Source organism: Chroicocephalus ridibundus, chromosome 17 (assembly GCF_963924245.1).
Source record: "Chroicocephalus ridibundus chromosome 17, bChrRid1.1, whole genome shotgun sequence".
Lineage (NCBI taxonomy): Eukaryota > Metazoa > Chordata > Aves > Charadriiformes > Laridae > Chroicocephalus > Chroicocephalus ridibundus.
In genome coordinates, this window is record NC_086300.1 from 6,815,776 (window position 1) to 6,832,813 (window position 17,038).

General features: G+C 52.6%; 1 long non-coding RNA gene across 1 annotated transcript; it reads right to left on the reverse strand.

Moving 5' to 3' along the window:
- Nucleotides 1-28: 28 nt before the first annotated feature.
- LOC134524611 (uncharacterized) lies at nt 29-16,827 on the reverse strand. Its single transcript, XR_010073607.1, has 3 exons — nt 16,712-16,827; nt 6,259-6,398; nt 29-3,819 (listed from the first exon to the last, which is right to left on the reverse strand). It is a non-coding gene; the product is annotated as an uncharacterized LOC134524611 (long non-coding RNA).
- Nucleotides 16,828-17,038: the final 211 nt, after the last annotated feature.

The window sequence follows — 17,038 nt, forward strand, 5'->3', positions numbered from 1 at the left end:
AATTCCTGCAGAGAGGGAAGGCCCGAGAGCGGCTGGTGTGTGCAGTGACGCTGGAGAACGCTCCGCCGGGGTCACAGAGACCTTGCGGTCCCTCCTGGGCGCTCGTCCCCAAAAGTGGGAACTCCCACGGAAGGGCGATAAGCTCCAGTCCAGAGACAACATCCAGTTCAGAATGTCCCAAAGCTGCAAATTGCTGGAAACCAGGAGGGTTTGCTGGGAAAGGGCCCGACCTGGGGCACCTTCCCATCCACCCTGTTGGCTGCCTTGGGCTCTCCCTGTGGCACAGCTGGAGGAGAGGTTCCACGTAGAGCGGCTGTAGCAAACCCATCCCTCAACTCCAGAAGGCACTTCCAGAGAGCCCTTGCTCCGACACCCGTTGGTGACAAGGTGCTTTGCCAGATGGATCTTCGTTCCGCCTCATTAATAGAACATTTTATTTTTAGCGGTCAAGAACATGAACTGGGGCGCAACCTCCCATCCGCCTCTGCCCGCGGTTCCCCGGGGGTGTTGCATGGGTTTGTCCTCATAGAATCACAGAATGGTTTGGGTGGGAAGGGACCTTAAAGCCCACCCAGTGCCACCCCCTGCCCTGGGCAGGGACACCTCCCACCAGCCCAGGTTGCTCCAAGCCCCGGCCAACCTGGCCTTGAACCCCTCCAGGGCTGGGGCAGCCACAGCTTCTCTGGGCAACCTGGGCCAGTGCTGGTTCCAGATCATCCTGTCCAACCCCCTGCCAGAGCAGGGTCATCCAGAGGAGGTTGGACAGGAATACATCCAGGCGGATTTTGAACATCTCCAGAGAAGGAGACTCCACAGCCTCTCCGGGCAGAACCTGCGCGAGACGTGAAGTGTCAGCACAAGGACGGATGGCCTGGCCAGCCATCTGCCATCGTTCACCCGCTCTCTGCCCCAGCCCGGAGCCACCGCAGTGTCCAGAAACTCAATATCCAGGCCACGAATTGACCCCTGCAAGGGTTGACTTAACCCTGCCTGCTCCAGCAGACCTGTGGCTGAGAGCTGGAGACAGCACAGCTCAGGAGCTCTTTCCAGCACCATCCTGCCCAAAGCTCCCTTGCGCTTTCCCTGCAAGGCAAATCCTCTACAGTTCTCTGAGAAACACTCGAGGCAACCTTGGAACAAGTCCTCGTGCGTGTGGGGATGGACGATTCGAGTGTCCGTCTCCCAGAGCAGCTCGTGGACCGAACGAATCCAGGTGAGCGACGCTGCATTTGCATCGGGCAAGAGAATACACCCCGCTGGCTGTCGCTCGTTCGCACGGGCACGGGGGACTCGGCAGTTTGGGTTTCGGTCTGCACTTTTAACTGGATAAATACAGAGCAGGTGACAGAGACGCTGTTCCCAAAGCCCAGGAGCAAAGGGATCAGTCCTAAAAATGGCATCACTGGCAAAAGTCATCTTGGGATTTTTTTTAAATAGCCAATAGCCTTTGGTGAAGCGGGCAGAGACACGCTGCTTTCCGCCCGACCCGAGGAACGGGGGAGAACGTGCGGGGCCCCAGCTGACGCAGCCCTGGCCTGGCTGCCAGCTCAGGCTCCTTTAGCCAGAAGTCCGAGCACGCATATGGCAGGGGGGAGACTCATGAGAGATTCTACCTTCGAAATATATTTTACCTTTTTCAAAGTACATTCTACCTCCTTCAAGTACATCAGAATGAGCATCCTGTGGGCAGGAGGGGATGAAAGATGCTTTATATTCTCCTTAGACCTGTTTTTCCTAAGACAGACACCGGTTTCTATTTTATTTTCAGAAGTGACTTTTTAAACTTGTGCATTTATGTTAGAGAAGAACCTATTTCTTACCTTCACAGGGCAGAAGCTGCTTTCTATCTCATACGAGAGTTGTTGCTCTTATCTATAATAATTCTTTGATCAGCTAAGACATGCCTAAGCCCGCGTATACGGAGAACAGAACCAGGCTCCCATCTAAACTTGGCAGAGCAACAACTTTTCCCCGCGACGTCTGTTGCAAGGGTATCTTGGGATCCCATCAATGAATAGGGCTCTTTTCGCATCTGGTGTTACACGAGCCAAAACAAAGAGTTTGTCTCCGAGTCAAATCATTTACAGCGTAACACGGCACGGGGCAGGGATGGGACGTAACCCTTGGTTTATCTTGCGCTGCAATTCCATGTTGTGGCAAGAGTCACGTATTTTAACGCAGGAGTTGCTGCGGGAGATGGCCAAGCCTGCAGCTTAGACACTTGGTTTGACTTCAGGACTTCACTGATGGAGAACTGTTGAAGGGGATCCAACAAGCCTTTCCTGCTCTTCGTGCTAGCCTGAAATTGCCTCCTTTCTCCTCCTGGCTGTTGGCACTTGTTATTCTTTTATTTCTTAAAACAAATACCCTCTGACATCTGAATATTCATTGGAAACTGCGATTGAGTCAGTCCTTAATCTTTTTTTTAGTTAAACCAACTCAATATAGCATTGCTTTGGCCTGTTAGGTGGGTTTGCCCCGTCTCCAAGTCTTTCTGAACCCTTCCCAGTTTGTTTTTTGCAGTGGCGGCAGGAGACCAGCGCCCCCGTTCCAATAACCCTGGGGCCAGGTCCGGATAGGTCCCTCCTGATGATATTCGCGGGGGAGGCTCAAGCTGTCCGAAGCATCTGACAGTAACAGAAGTTGATCACCAAACACACCTTGTCCTCTTTCATGGTCCTGAGCACACCTGCAAGAACAACCTGCCTTTCCGGACCCAAACAGTGCAGGGACGGGGATGCGGACGGAGCCGAGGAGGGAGCTCGGGCCACGTGGATGCCGCTGCCCGGAAAGCTCTTGTTGACTCCGTTTCCTTTTCCTCCAAAACTTCCTTCCGATTTGATCAACAGAAATGTATCCATCTGGCCGACAAGGACCGGCTCCATCAGCCAGAGCCCAGCAGGAGTTTCCCTTCCCCTCTTTGCCCGGATTTTGCAGCAGCAGATACGTCGCATCAAACACGGCAAAGGACTGGGTGGAAAATTTGAAGTTATGGTGATGTCCAGAGAGGTTCCCTAAAGCTCAGCTTCAATCTTCATAAATCCAGCTTATAACAGGAATGAATCAAATGCGGCTCCCAAACTTTGCCTGGAGGACTGCGCGGATAAATCCTGGGCACTTTCACTGAGATTGAGAGAATTTAATCGAGCAGCGCTCCCTCACTTCCCCGCGCGACAGACCAGCGATGTTTGCTGGGAGGGCTTCACCCTCTTTTCAAATATCCATCTCGGATAAAGGACTCCCAGAGAAAGAAAACCGTGTGGTAACACCAAATGTCTGGGACTACTCGAAGGCTTCTGGTTCGTCGCAGGATGAGCTGACTCATTCCTCACTTTATTTCAGACGGCCTCGGGATGACAGATGGCCCTACGGGGAACCGTTTTTATAACAAAAGAACCCCCCGGAGAGGAGAGGTTAGTCTAACCAGAAGGACACGGGTTTAGGACAACAGAAACAGTGTGGGAATGGGTTGGTTGAGCCCCAGCGTCCTCTGAAGAGTGCGAATCTGTTTGTCTGGAGATCCAGCAGATTCACCACGGGGTTTCTTGGTGTGTTTTTCAAAGCCGTTTTCTTTTTTTGTTGCTCTTGCTCCCGGATTCCTCGAGCGAATAGCGTGTTCCAGCAACACCAGCACCTCGGCTTTGCAAAACCCAGCGCCAGACAGCGATGTGCGACTTCATCCGTGTGCGCGCGCTGTGGGAAACCAACAACCACTGCTTTGGTTGAAGTCCAGAGGCCGGGTGTTCGGCAGGGGCTGGAATGCTGCGGCTTTAACCCTTTCGGCTGTTCTCCGCAGCCAGGACCAGCCCCGAGCTTCCTCTGGAAAACACGACAGGTCACGGAACCACCTCTCTGGTGCAATCCTGCAGCGAGCGCATTTTGACCTCACCACCAACTCTAACCTGCACCATTGACATCAATGAAAGAACGGTTGGGCGCGCGTTGAGCAGCGCTCCAAAGAGCAAGCGGAGGAAATGAAAAGGTTTGCAAAGGCTGAGACATTGCACCCGCCTCGCGGGTATTGATCGTGCTGAAACATGCTCAGCCTATATCATAGAATCATAGAATGGTTTGGGTTGGAAGGGACCTTTAAAGGTCATCTGTGGGCCTGTGTGAACCTCATGAAGTTCAACAAGGCCAAGCGCAGGGTCCTGCGCCTGGGTCAGGGCAACCCCTGGTACCGGCACAGGCTGGGGATGGAGGGATGGAGAGCAGCCCCGAGGAGAAGGACTTGGGGGTGTTGGTGGGTGAGAAGCTCAACACGCCCCGGCAACGTGCGCTGGCAGCCCAGAAACCCCCCGCAGCCTGGGCTGCATCCCCAGCAGCGTGGGCAGCAGGGCGAGGGGGGGATTCTGCCCCTCTGCTCCCCTCGGGGGAGACCCCCCTGCAGCGCTGCCTCCAGCTCTGGGGCACCAACAGCAGAAGGACACGGAGCTGTTGGAGCGGGGCCAGAGGAGGCCCCGGAGATGCTGGGAGGGCTGGAGCCCCTCTGCTGTGGGGACAGGCTGAGAGAGCTGGGGGGGTTCAGCCTGGGGAAGAGAAGGCTCCGGGGAGACCTTGGAGCCCCTTCCAGTCCCTAAAGGGGCTCCAGGAAAGCTGGGGAGGGACTCTGGAGCAGGGAGGGGAGCCATGGGACGAGGGGGAAGGGTTTTAAGCTGGAAGAGGGGAGATTTAGGTTAGAGATTAGGAAGAAATTCTTCCCTCTGAGGGTGGTGAGCCCCTGGCCCAGGTTGCCCAGAGAAGCTGTGGCTGCCCCATCCCTGGAGGGGTTCAAGGCCAGGTTGGACGGGGCTTGGAGCAACCTGGGCTGGTGGGAGGTGTCCCTGCCCAGGGCAGGGGTTGGCACTGGGTGGGCTTTAAGGTCCCTTCCCACCCAAACCAGTTTGTGATTCTATGATCTAGTCCAACCCCACTGCCATGAGCAGGGACATCTTTAACCATATAAGATTGCCGAGAGCCCCATCCAACCTGGTCTGGAATGTTTCCAGGACGATATATGGGATATATGGGAGACAGCAGAGGGAGAAGCCCTGGCTCCCGCAGAAGCTGGGAGCGTGTGAGGTGGGGAACTGCCTGGCTGCAGTGGGGCAGAGCTGCCTCTGCTGCTCGGGGACTCACGGTGCCGGACGGTGCTCGTCCCCGCCGGGGACAGCCAGCCGCACCTCAGCCTGCGCCCGCTCCCTCCCCGGGCAGGGGCAGCGAGGCAGAATGCGGGCGACCGGTCTGAAGGCAGGAGCAGGAGGCGTTGGGGGGTGTCGCTGCTCTCACCATGCCCCACGCAGGGCGCAGGCTGCAGGATCCCCGGTGTGGGGCAGGCAGAGCTGGAGGGGGAGCACGGGGACAGGGCTTGGTGCCGCCTTCGTCATTTGGCCAGGGTGAATTCTCATTTTATCTAGTGGATGGAGCGCACCTGAAGACAAGACCTCTGTCCTACAGCGTGCATTCAGGGCTGTCGTTATTTTGCAATAGATTAATACATAACTCACTGTAAAGCATCGCATGCATTTTTCTGTAAGATTAATACCAAATGTCTGACTGAATTTTTAACCCATTTATGTATTTTTTTTTTAACAGTCTGGTTTAATTTGATTAGAAATTCCAGCCCCTGACACTTTTGATTTATCGTAATTAATTTCGTAAGCAAAGACCGAGCCAGCTGCTTTTGCTGGAGCGCTCCTGCTTTTAGGAAGAAGGTTGTGGGAATTGTGTGAAGACCTTTGTGTTCTGCCCTTGCTCCATCCTGTGGTCTGTCTAACCAGGATTCTGCCCAATCGTTACTACCAGAATTTCCAAGGCTGGAGCGAAGAGCGGAGGCAAGAGGCGCTGCCTGTTTCCTCCTGCGGGCGCGTTGAAGAAATCCCATTTACTGGCAGGGAAGCCAAAGAGAGCAAAACCACAAGCCCTGCGTTTATCAGCGCAGATAAACGGTGCCTGCGCGCCCCCGGTTTATTTTGTACAGGGCACTTTCCGTGTCAGGAAAGCAAAGATAACTCCGGGTGTCGGTTTTTGCATGTTTTGCCAGGTCCTAATATTAGCTGCGGTTTGCCTGCCTACAACAAACCCTGATTGATCCGTCCGTAAATATTTAGCCAGCGACCCCCCTACCTAGCAGTCAAGTCTGGTGAAAGAAATCTTTCTCCTTTCTAGGTCTTTTTCTCTCAGGAGGAGGAATGTCGTCTTCTTGTCCTGGCCTGTAGAGATGACTTTGGCCATGCCCGTACCGTGTTTGATGCCCAGCTCTGGGCCGCGGTTGCTCACCCGCAGTCGTGCCGGCTCTCCCCTGGGGACAAGCCATGGGAAGGAACCCTGGAGGTGTTTCTCTCCATCTCTCCTCACAGGTGGCAGTAGGGACGAGGACTGTGCCAAGCTGGGCTCCCTCCACCAAGATCATCCTTCTCCTGGGGATTTAAAAATGAAAGGTATCACAAAGGGGGGTTAAAGCTCTGGGGTTTGTGAGGGTTATCTTGTCTTACGGGCAGGGTTTTCACTGGGAAATAAAGGGAGGGAGGGAGGGACAGAGGGATGGATGGATGGATGGATGGATGGATGGATGGATGGATGGATGGATGGATGGATGGATGCATGGATGCATGGAAGAACGGAGTAAGACTTTGAAAGTAGGAGACCCTCAGAGTTGTGGAGGAGAACGCAGATGCCGATGGAGGTAGCACTGGGCTGAGGAGCTGGGTGGGGGCCTGGGGACATCAGGAGAGGAGAAGGACACCCAGAGTCACAACTGGATAAAGCACTGGAGGTGAGACGCCTCTAGCTGGGCTGTGGTTGATGGTGTTTGCTTTTTTGCCTTTCGGTCTCTCGGTAGCTGTTCCCACCACGTATGCGAAATAGGAGAAAATATGTGAATATTTCTAACATTTTATCATATTTCCAATCTCAGAAAATTAGTAACTCCCATTAGAATTGCACGTGGTCATTTTGTTACTTTGCACTACAGCAGCGCTGAAAGGAGCTGGTGGAGTTCCCAGGGTGGGTGGCAGAGGTGCCTGGGCAGGATGACAGCCTGGAGCGGTGCAAGAACCTGGGTGGGGGAGCGGGATGTAGCAGCCAAGTAAAGAATCACAAAATCACAGAGGAGTTTGGGTTGGAAGGGACGTTTAAAGGCCATTTAGTCCAACCCCCCTGCCCTGGGCAGGGACACCTCCCACCAGCCCAGGTTGCTCCAAGCCCTGTCCAACCTGGCCTTGAACCCCTCCAGGGATGGGGCAGCCACAGCTTCTCTGGGCAACCTGGGCCAGGGGCTCACCCCCCTCACAGCAAAGAATTTCTTCCTCAGATCTCATCTAAATCTCCCCTCTTCCAGTTTAAAACTGTTCCACCTCATCCTATCACTACACACCCTCGTAAAAAGTCCCTCCCCAGCTTTCCTGGAGCCCCTTTAGGGACTGGAAGGGGCTCCAAGGTCTCCCCAGAGCCTTCTCTTCCCCAGGCTGAACCCCCCCAGCTCTCTCAGCCTGTCCCCACAGCAGAGGGGCTCCAGCCCTCCCAGCATCTCCGGGGCCTCCTCTGGCCCCGCTCCAACAGCTCCGTGTCCTTCTGCTGTTGGTGCCCCAGAGCTGGAGGCAGCGCTGCAGGGGGGTCTCCCCCGAGGGGAGCAGAGGGGCAGAATCCCCCCCTCGCCCTGCTGCCCACGCTGCTGGGGATGCAGCCCAGGCTGCGGGGGGTTTCTGGGCTGCCAGCGCACATTGCCGGGGCGTGTTGAGCTTCTCACCCACCAACACCCCCAAGTCCTTCTCCTCGGGGCTGCTCTCCAGCCATTCTCCGCCCAGCCTGGATTTGTGCCTGGGATTGCCCCGACCCAGGTGTAGGACCCTGCACTTGGCCTTGTTGAACCTCATGAGGTTCACACGGGCCCCTTTCTCCAGCCTGTCCAGGTCCCTCTGGATGGCATCCCATCCCTCAGGCACGTCCACTGCACCACTCAGCTTGGTGTCGTTGGCAAACTTGCTGAGGGTGCAGCAAAGGTGTTGGTGATAAAGCAGATAAAGAAATCCATTAAGAGGATAGGCAGCATGGCGGCTCCCCATCACTGCCGCCGCTCCTGGTGGAGCTGGGAGCTGGGAGCTGAGCAGACATGGAGCTGTGGTGACCTTCTTGCCAGGCAGGGGGACGGCCGCTTTGCAGAAACGGGGTGGAAGTGCAACACAGCAGGCAGCAGCTGCTGGTTTTTAATTCAGACCATCTGAATGCCTGTAAGAGGAGAGAACTTATCGACTGCTCGGGATTTCTGAAGGTTCAAGTGGAGGACAGGGGCTGGGATGAAAGGGGACATTCCAGAAGGGAGGCTGCTCAGCAGCAGCCGCCGACAGCTGAGCCTCCTCGAGGGCTGCCCATCCCGGTGCTCCCAGGGCTTCCTCTGCTCTCCCACCGCAGCTCTGGACATGTTCCTCTCACAGGCGGCGTGTCCACGCTACCCACCGTTAGTGGGTGTGATGGCTCCGAATGTTTCAGCCTCGCAAGAACCCGGAGCAGCTCTTCCCGACATGGTTTGGGACTGCGCAGGGGCAGGGGGAATCCTGAACGCCTCGCCGACATGGACCTCAGGATGTTTTGTAACAAGATTCCAAATTATGGCATTCAAGAGCGATTGCAGAGCTGCGGACTCAAATTTGTCCGTTTGAGTTTGTTCCAAAGGCTACATCTGCAGCGCTGGGAGCAGAAACGCTTCCAAGCCCCTGGACCGGGAGAGAGCCCGTGTTCTTCACCAAGGCAGGACCCGAAGGTGACGGCTGCGCTCAGCCTGCCAGGGAAACACGCTGCTGTGCAGGACGAGAGAAGAGGAATGGTGTCCTCTAGTCATGGCACCCGAAAACACCGCCCATTGCAGCACCCCCTGCCCTGCCTGCCAGACCCTGCCCGGGTCTTTCTGGAGAAAAGGAGGCTGAGGGGAGACCTTCTCGCTCTCTACAGCTCCCTGAAAGGAGGGGGTAGCCAGGGGGGGTTGGTCTCTTCTCCCAGGGAACAGGCGATAGGACAAGAGGAAATGGCCTCAAGTTGCACCAGCGGAGGTTCTGGATGGATATTAGGAAAAATTTCTTCAAGCATTGGAAGAGGCTGCCCAGGGCAGTGGTGGAGTCGCCATCCCTGGAGGTATCTAAAAGCCGGGCACACATGGTGCTGAGGGACACGGGTGAGTGGTGGGTTTGGCAGTGCTGTGTTGATGGTTGGACTCCATGATCTTAAAGGTCCCTTCCAACCTGGATGATTCTGATTCTGTGATCTCCCACTCACCCAACCGTGCTGCCCACCTCAGCCTCCCCCTGCCCCTCGGCCGAGGCTCTGCTCCAGCTAACACACCAACCCTTCACACCCCCACCCTTGCTAAAGGGCATCATTTGTTCAGCCTCATTTGGCCTCACTGCCCAGCAGAGATCAGTCCCAGTGTGCCGACAAAACCTTGTCTGAGATGCAGGAGTACAGATGCGACGTTGTGTACCTTCCTACCCACCCTATGTACTGAGGAGAGAGGGTAATGGACACGAAAATCATAGAATGGTGGAGGTTGGAAGAGACCTTTAAGATCATCGAGTCCCACCACCAACCCAACACTGCCCAACCCACCACGGACCCATGTCCCTCAGCACCACGTCTGCCCGGCTTTTAGATACCTCCAGGGATGGCGACACCACCACTTCCCTGGGCAGCCTCTTCCAATGCTTGACAATCCTTTCAGTGAAGAAATTTCTCCTAATATCCATCCTAAACCTCCCCTGGCGCAACTTGAGGCTGTCTCCTCTCATCCCATCGCCTGTTCCTTGGGAGAAGAGACCGACCCCCCCTGGCTACCCCCTCCTTTCAGGGAGCTGTAGAGAGCGAGGTCTCCCCTCAGCCTCCTCTTCTCCAGGCTGAACACCCCCAGCTCCCTCAGCCGCTCCTCACAAGACTCGTGCTCCAGACCCCTCACCAGCTCCGTCGCCCTTCTCCGGACACACTCCAGCCCCTCAATGTCTTTTTTTGTGGTGAGGGGCCCAAAAGTGGACACAGCACTCAAGGTGGGGCCTCACCAGTGCTGAGTACAGGGGGACAGTCACTGCCCCAGTCCTGCTGGCCACACTGTTCCTGAAACAGGCCGGGATGCTGGTGGCTTCTTGGCCACCTGGGCACACTGTGGGCTCATATTCAGCCGCTGTCGACCAACACCCCCAGGTCCTTTTCCGCCGGCAGCTCTCCAGCCGCTCTGCCCCAGCCTGTGGCGTTCATGGGGTTGGTGTGACCCAAGTGCAGGACCCGGCACTTGGCCTTGTTGACCCTCACACCGTTGGCCTTGGCCCATCGATCCGGCCTGTCCAGACCCCTCTGTGCAGCCATCCTGCCCTCCAGCAGGTCAACGCTCCCACCCAGCTTGGTGTCGGTCATTTATAAAGCATTGGAATTTGGGGAGGAGGAAACTTTGAAACACGATTAAGCCAATCAGGTTTTGTCTAATTTTGGCCAATCCTATGGACTTCAAAAATTGCTAACTAGATTAATTCTTGTAAATGAAGGCGCTCGTACCCAGAATGCCTTGTGTCTACGTGCGTTCTCCTGTGGAAAGAGCACACCAGCAGATGTACTGGAATAAAATCAAGGCTTTCAAGCGTGAGGAGCACTGCGAAGTGCTGCTGCAACGCGGCAGTGAAAGGTAAGCCACCAGGTCGCTTGGCTGAACAGTAAAGCCAAATTCTTTTTGCCAGGCGTCATGCTTGCAACAAGCCACGTATTATTTTGGAATGACCTGCCCGCCACTGCTCAGAAACCCAGCAAGTCAACGTGGCTCTTGGATTCTGCCTGCCGCTTCTTAGCTTGGGAGCATATAACATAAACCGCCAGGGATCTAATAATACTTACTAGCATTTTACCTGCATTGTGTCATGTAGTGAAATTACAGCGGGATGTGACAAGACTGGCTATCTAAGAACAAAGTCCTCTTTATACACAAAGCAAAACCTGCAGAGCGAATATTGGCTCTGGCTCCTCCTTCTCCCAAACTGCTTCAGTCCTGATCTGCGTTAGCTGCCAGGGACGGGCGTCTCCGCTCGCTCCTCGGGTACTCATCTCCTCACATCGGGGAAGACAAAGTCCCTCTAGAAGCTAGTCCAGAAATCCAGCACAATTTCTCCCCGCAAAAAAGCACTGGATATGTAGATCTAAGTGCTAACGAATAAAAGTTGTAGCTGGTAAGTATTTCTGACAAATGGCTACAATGAGTTGAATTAGAGCCAGCTCCCCCGGAGGAAGCTGTTGCTCATTTTGGGCTAAGGAGTTACCAGTTAAAGCAAGGAGTATTCACTCAGAGTAGTACCGTCAACCTCTCAACTTCTTAGAATCCATGAGCTTGAGCTCTCCAACGTATATATAAAGAATTCTTTTTAAGAAAGCAAGATTTGAATTTTTCATTTACTGCTCAACTCTCAGAGCCGAGGCTTAAAAAAAAAAAACCCCACATGGATATTGTAATATCCTGACGAAGATTTTGTGCTTATTTTCTAATATGGCCTTTATGATCTGCGATGCTGTAAGGTTTATGTGGGTGGCAACTCTGCTTCTGATGCAACCTGTGACTCTCAGAAAAGTGATTTTTAGGGAGCTGAGTCTGGAAACCCTTTAAGCCCCCTGCCCCAAAAGGAGTCATCGTTACAAGAGAAATCCTGTAATCTACAAGAAAAAGAACGCTCAAATTTCTTTGAACTGAGCAGCCGAGGCCCAAAACCAGAGGCTGCTTTTAATAATCTTGGCTTTATCTTTCCAGCGCTCATTTCCCCTTTTTATACACTAGCGCTGGTGCCTCTGCAGAGAATCTGATGAAGATTCAGCTTCACGGAAGTCGGTTGGTGAAGTGCTGAAATCCTCAGATGACCTCCACGGCGGAGAGGCAAAAAATCAATGTTTACTCGATATTCCTAACCATAAACGAGCAAACGATAGCTACCCCTAGCCCTGCTCCGTACACACCCAACTCAGAGCGAGAGCTCGTTCTGAACAGGACACGCAGCTGTTAAAATGCTGACATGTGTTTCCTGATGATAGACCAGAGCCAAAAAGCAGAACTTGCTCAGAAAGACAAGCAATTTGATCATATTTTGGCAAAGATAAGAGGAAGCTGTACAGAAGCATATTCCCTGCAGGGGCCAAACTCCGATTAATTGGAACTGCTTGGTATTCAAAAGAGCTGATGAAAAACTTTTGCGAGCCGCTGAGGCTGCTCGTTATTTTTCACCGACACAAGCCATGAATATGCCATTCAGTTGAAAGGAATTACATCAACGTTGTGTAACCGAGATCAGGATCAGACCCATTCTACAAAGGCCTAAATTTGTTTGTTTCTGTATCTCCCACCCCGGTGAGATAACAAAACCAGCCTATTTATTTCCAGCGTTGGGATTCATTTCTGTGGACCTCTTCTGGTGTCTTTTAACACCAGGGAAAGCCATGGCCAACCTTATACAAGTAAGGGCTTCTAAGGGCTCCGAGACAGGGCTGCAGCGCTAGGCTGCTTTGCTAACCTTGCTCAAGTTCAAGTCTGGCTGTGATACAGGGCTTGCTTGAAGTTATGTTATGCAAGAGGATGAGATAAGACGGCACATTAATTTTTAAATCTATCCATCTAGGTGTCTTCATCTCTTCCTCAATGAGAAAGGGATATTACAAACCTACTCCTATTGAGATACACATAAGGAGAGAGAGGATATTTATATATTTATGCAGGATATTTATAAAACATCAGCACCTGAGCACTTCAGTCTGTGCACTCTACAAAGACAGAGCCTACTGTTTGAGTTTCCAGTATATATATGTACACAACACGTAAATAATGAGAGAAAAGTAGTATCAACTGTTTTACATGGGACTGAAACCAAGGAGCTACGAAATTTGTCAAGGATCATAAATCAGTAGCAGAACTGGAAATTAAAGCAAACTACCTTAAGTAATTCTTTTGGTTTGGGCAGGAAAGTGCTCTGAGATCTGTCGATAAGAGCGTGTATAAAGCACTGTTATTCCTAAAGCAACATCTTTAGCTATGTGATATCCAAAGAGTTGAAGAAGTGAATTTTTCCACATTAAGTGCCATAATTCTGGGTGCAATACTACTTCCCTTTAGTCTACGGCATCCCGCAGCAGCTCGCGGGCTGCAACACGAGTCTGTCCCGCAGAAGAGGTGGGTTCCTTGCCTTGTGTTTACTCCAAGGCAGCTCAAGGGTTAAGGCCCAGAGTATGCAAGTCACAAAGCATGCTGTGTCTCATGTGTGGGAGTAAATGTCATATCCCACTGCACAGGGTATTTATAGAACAGCACTGTTTGGGAAGTGAAACTTTTTAATGGTGAAGTTTTCAACCAGTTGCTTCAGGTTTAAGTTCTGAAGAATGAAACAGCTGAGAACCCCGTTTTACGCTTTCTGGCTCAAGTTGGCTCCGAATGTTACAGCGAAACACATGGGGTCTGAGCCCAGTTACCTCGGGTTTAAAGCTCCAGTCTCTCCCACACTAAAGGAGCATTTCTGCAGCTGACACATCAATCCCGCGTCCCTGCCGGAGGACGGAGCACTGCTTGCCATCCTTCCCCCCACTACCTGGTGGAGGAGCTCTCCCCACGCAGGAGGTACACCGTGGTCCCCCCGCCAGGGTCACCCTCAGGCAGGCGTGCAGCTCAGCGTGCCCTTCTCCTGGCAACCTGGCTGGCTTAGCACCCCGAAACCCCCGAGTGACCCCACACGGGTGATCCAGCGTCGCTGCCCACGGCCTGACACCGAACTTCAACACAAGAGGTGACCCTCTTTTCAAGGGGAGACCTTGAACGGAGAAGAACAGTAACACAGGCTGAAGCTGGGTTGGTGGGATGAGGCTGAAGATCAGCCAGGGGGGTACGAGCTGTCCCCACCTCTGGATCCGGACTGAAGCTCCCACTGCCAAAGTCCCACCTGGCTCAAGTTCTTTACAACTCCCTACTTGTAACACACTGCTCTTGACTCGCACGCATGCATCAAGCCCTAAACTTTGAATAACAGATCGAAAACTCCAAGTTAAAAGCTTTTTTTTTTTGATCAGCGGTCACAGAGTAGATCACCATAATTAAGCCAGGCAGGAACAAAAGGCCTTTTGTGAAACCAACTGTGCTCTCTGAGCTGTAACTATAATCACAGCACACATTCCGAGAAGTAGGTCTTGACATTATTGGGTCACCCAAAGGAAGGGCTATGCATATTCTTGCACCAATTATTAACGCAGCTATTTGTGTTAACTCTCCAAATCGAGTAACTGATACACCAATTTACACAAATAGGAACACAGCTACATTTGCATTCGCTCCATTCGTACTCACGTTGAGAACTACTTGTGGGTTTTATTGCCGCAATAGAAACCGGAGCTTGGCTGTACGTGTCCCTGTCACTACAAAGAAGGGGCAGAGCAGAGGTCGGGCAGCCAGCGCCCGTCTCCCAGCCTTGCCTTCACCAGCCAGGTGGGTTCTGCCCCATGGGTCGGACACGCGGGGCTCTCGCTACTTCAAACACGCTGTTTCTGCTGGAGAGGTGTCAGAAGCGCTCTGCCAGATCGGTACGTGCTCCTGTTACTTACAACTAATGGACTTCTCGCATCTTTGAGCTATTACTGTACGCCACGAATACTGCTTGCTTACTGCAGCAGTCATCATTATTTACACTTGGTTCGTGCTTTCAAGACATTCTTCACAGCTTCAAGAGTGACAAACTCCTCTACCGGTAAGCTGATTGAGACCATTGAGTCATTTCACATAACTTAACCACAAAAGAAACGCAGACTATTCTGGATTTCAGTACTGAATCCAGGCTTGTAACAGGTTCCACGTGTGCTCCTCAAACTCTCAGTCCCGTCCGCCTTCTTCAGACAATAATTACAGAATGGAACTTCAATGGAAATTGCGGCTCATTCAAAACCCACAAAACTAGCATTAAGGTCCACTGTATTTTGTTAAAAGTTTTATTTGATCTTCTTTCCACTGTGATAAAAATGTTGAGGTCATAAATACCTCTAAAAGCAACCTTATGATAACCTCAACTACTCTGGCAAAAATAACCTAATGACGACTCCCTCAGATTTTTAAAAGCAGAACTTGTCAAATTATTTCAACTTCTGAAAAGCACTGCCTTGCCTTGTAAAAATTTCTCTCGTTGTTCTGTATCTTGACTAGCAGATACCTCACATTCTTTAAGCGAGCATAAACTATCAAGAAAGGCTGAAAAAGCTGTGACCAGTCATCACCATAACTCCTTCCTCACTTGAGGTTTTCCTACTGCTTGAACACAAGGACGATTCTTTACTTGGGGGATGTTAGAGATCGGGTAGATCTCAGGTTCTGCCACCGTAATACGTGCTGCACAAGTGCAGGAGCACACAGAACATGACCCCCACCCTGAAGCTCCAGTCTCTCCATACACCCCCCTCAGAGCTGACCACGGCTCTGCTATTCCAGGAAGCACTGAAAAACACCTGTAGTAACTGGCTACCTCCATGTGAGAGCTGACCTGATGACAGCATCCCCACCCCCAGCATTTTCTATTTCCACTTTTAATCATTTCCTATTTCTACTTTTAATCATTTCCAAAAGTATTAGAGTAACCTGCAGAATAGCCTACTGACTATAACACACCATGTATGACACTGACCTACTGTGACATGTTCATTTAACTCTGGTTTTGTGCCACAACCGGGCAACAACACGCTATAGCTCTATTCTCTTAGGAAAGAGCTCTCATGACTGAGAAGTTCTCTCCAAACTACATGAAGAAGAGACACCTGTATGGAGCCAGTCTGTCCTGAAGGTGAGGGATATGGCATCCTGCTACTGCGAATTGCAAGACTGCTCCAAGCACCCTCGCGGTGGTTATCATACACAGGCTCTGCCACAACTGGGAGTCATCCTTATGCATGGGGAAAAGCATATAGTACGCCACGAGGAGCCCAAACCCAGAGGGAATAAGCAACTATGTCAGAGCCCTTTCTTGACAGTTCTGGAATCATTACTTCTGAAATTATTAATTTTTCATGGCCCCCAGCCCTCGGAGCCAAGGGCCAGGAGTTACCCAAACTGACCCCTGCCTTTAATGTCAAAGCAAAAAATGATGCTACTTGGGCAAATTAGAATCTGAAGATTTAACTATCACTTACTGGGGAGCATCAAAGACTAAATGGGGGGGGGGGAAACTATCAAAGTTATCACAAATCACAGAATGGTTTGGGTGGGAAGGGACGTTAAAAATCATCAAGTCCCACCCCCTGCCCTAGGCAGGGACACCTCCCACCAGCCCAGGTTGCTCCAAGCCCCGGCCAACCTGGCCTTGAAGCCCTCCAGGGATGGGGCAGCCACAGCTTCTCTGGGCAACCTGGGCCAGGGGCTCACCACCCTCAGAGGGAAAAAAACTTACACTGCTCAAAAATATCTCCACAGGAGGGCTGAAACCCTTCCAGTCACCTCCACAGCGCCTGGGGATGAAGGCTAATCATCCTCATCTCTCCCATGGCCTTGAGGCAGCTCTGATATCAGATGCAGACAAGCCTTCTTGCAGCTGGTAAAAGGTAACAGAGCCTTAGAACAGGGAATGAACAAAAAAAAAAAAGCGAACAGAAAGTCTCTGCTTCTTCAGCCAGTGGCTGTTTAATTTGTAAGAACCAAAAGAGGTAGCTCTGCTCTTCTCATTTAAAGCTAGACACCCCTGCAGCACCCTCACAGGCAAAAAAAACTTACTAATTTCTCTCAGGAAAACCTGTAGAACCGCTACAGCTTTACACCAGCGCCCTTCCTGAAGCAGGAGCCGCAGGGCCTCCCTTCCTGAGGCGGCGGCGGGGCCTGGGGGAGGCGGCCCAGCGTGGGCGGCGGAGCGAAGGTTCTCTCGCTCCACCGAGCACGCTGGGCCGCCTCCCCCAGGCCCCGCCGCCGCTCTCGGGTCCCCGGCACCGGTCGCGACAGAGACGACGATCGTGAAACGACCGGCGGCCGCTCAACGGTCGCCCGGCGCGCGCGCCCCGCGCCTGCGCACGGGGTGCCCCCCCCGCCTCCTTCCCGGAGCCCCGC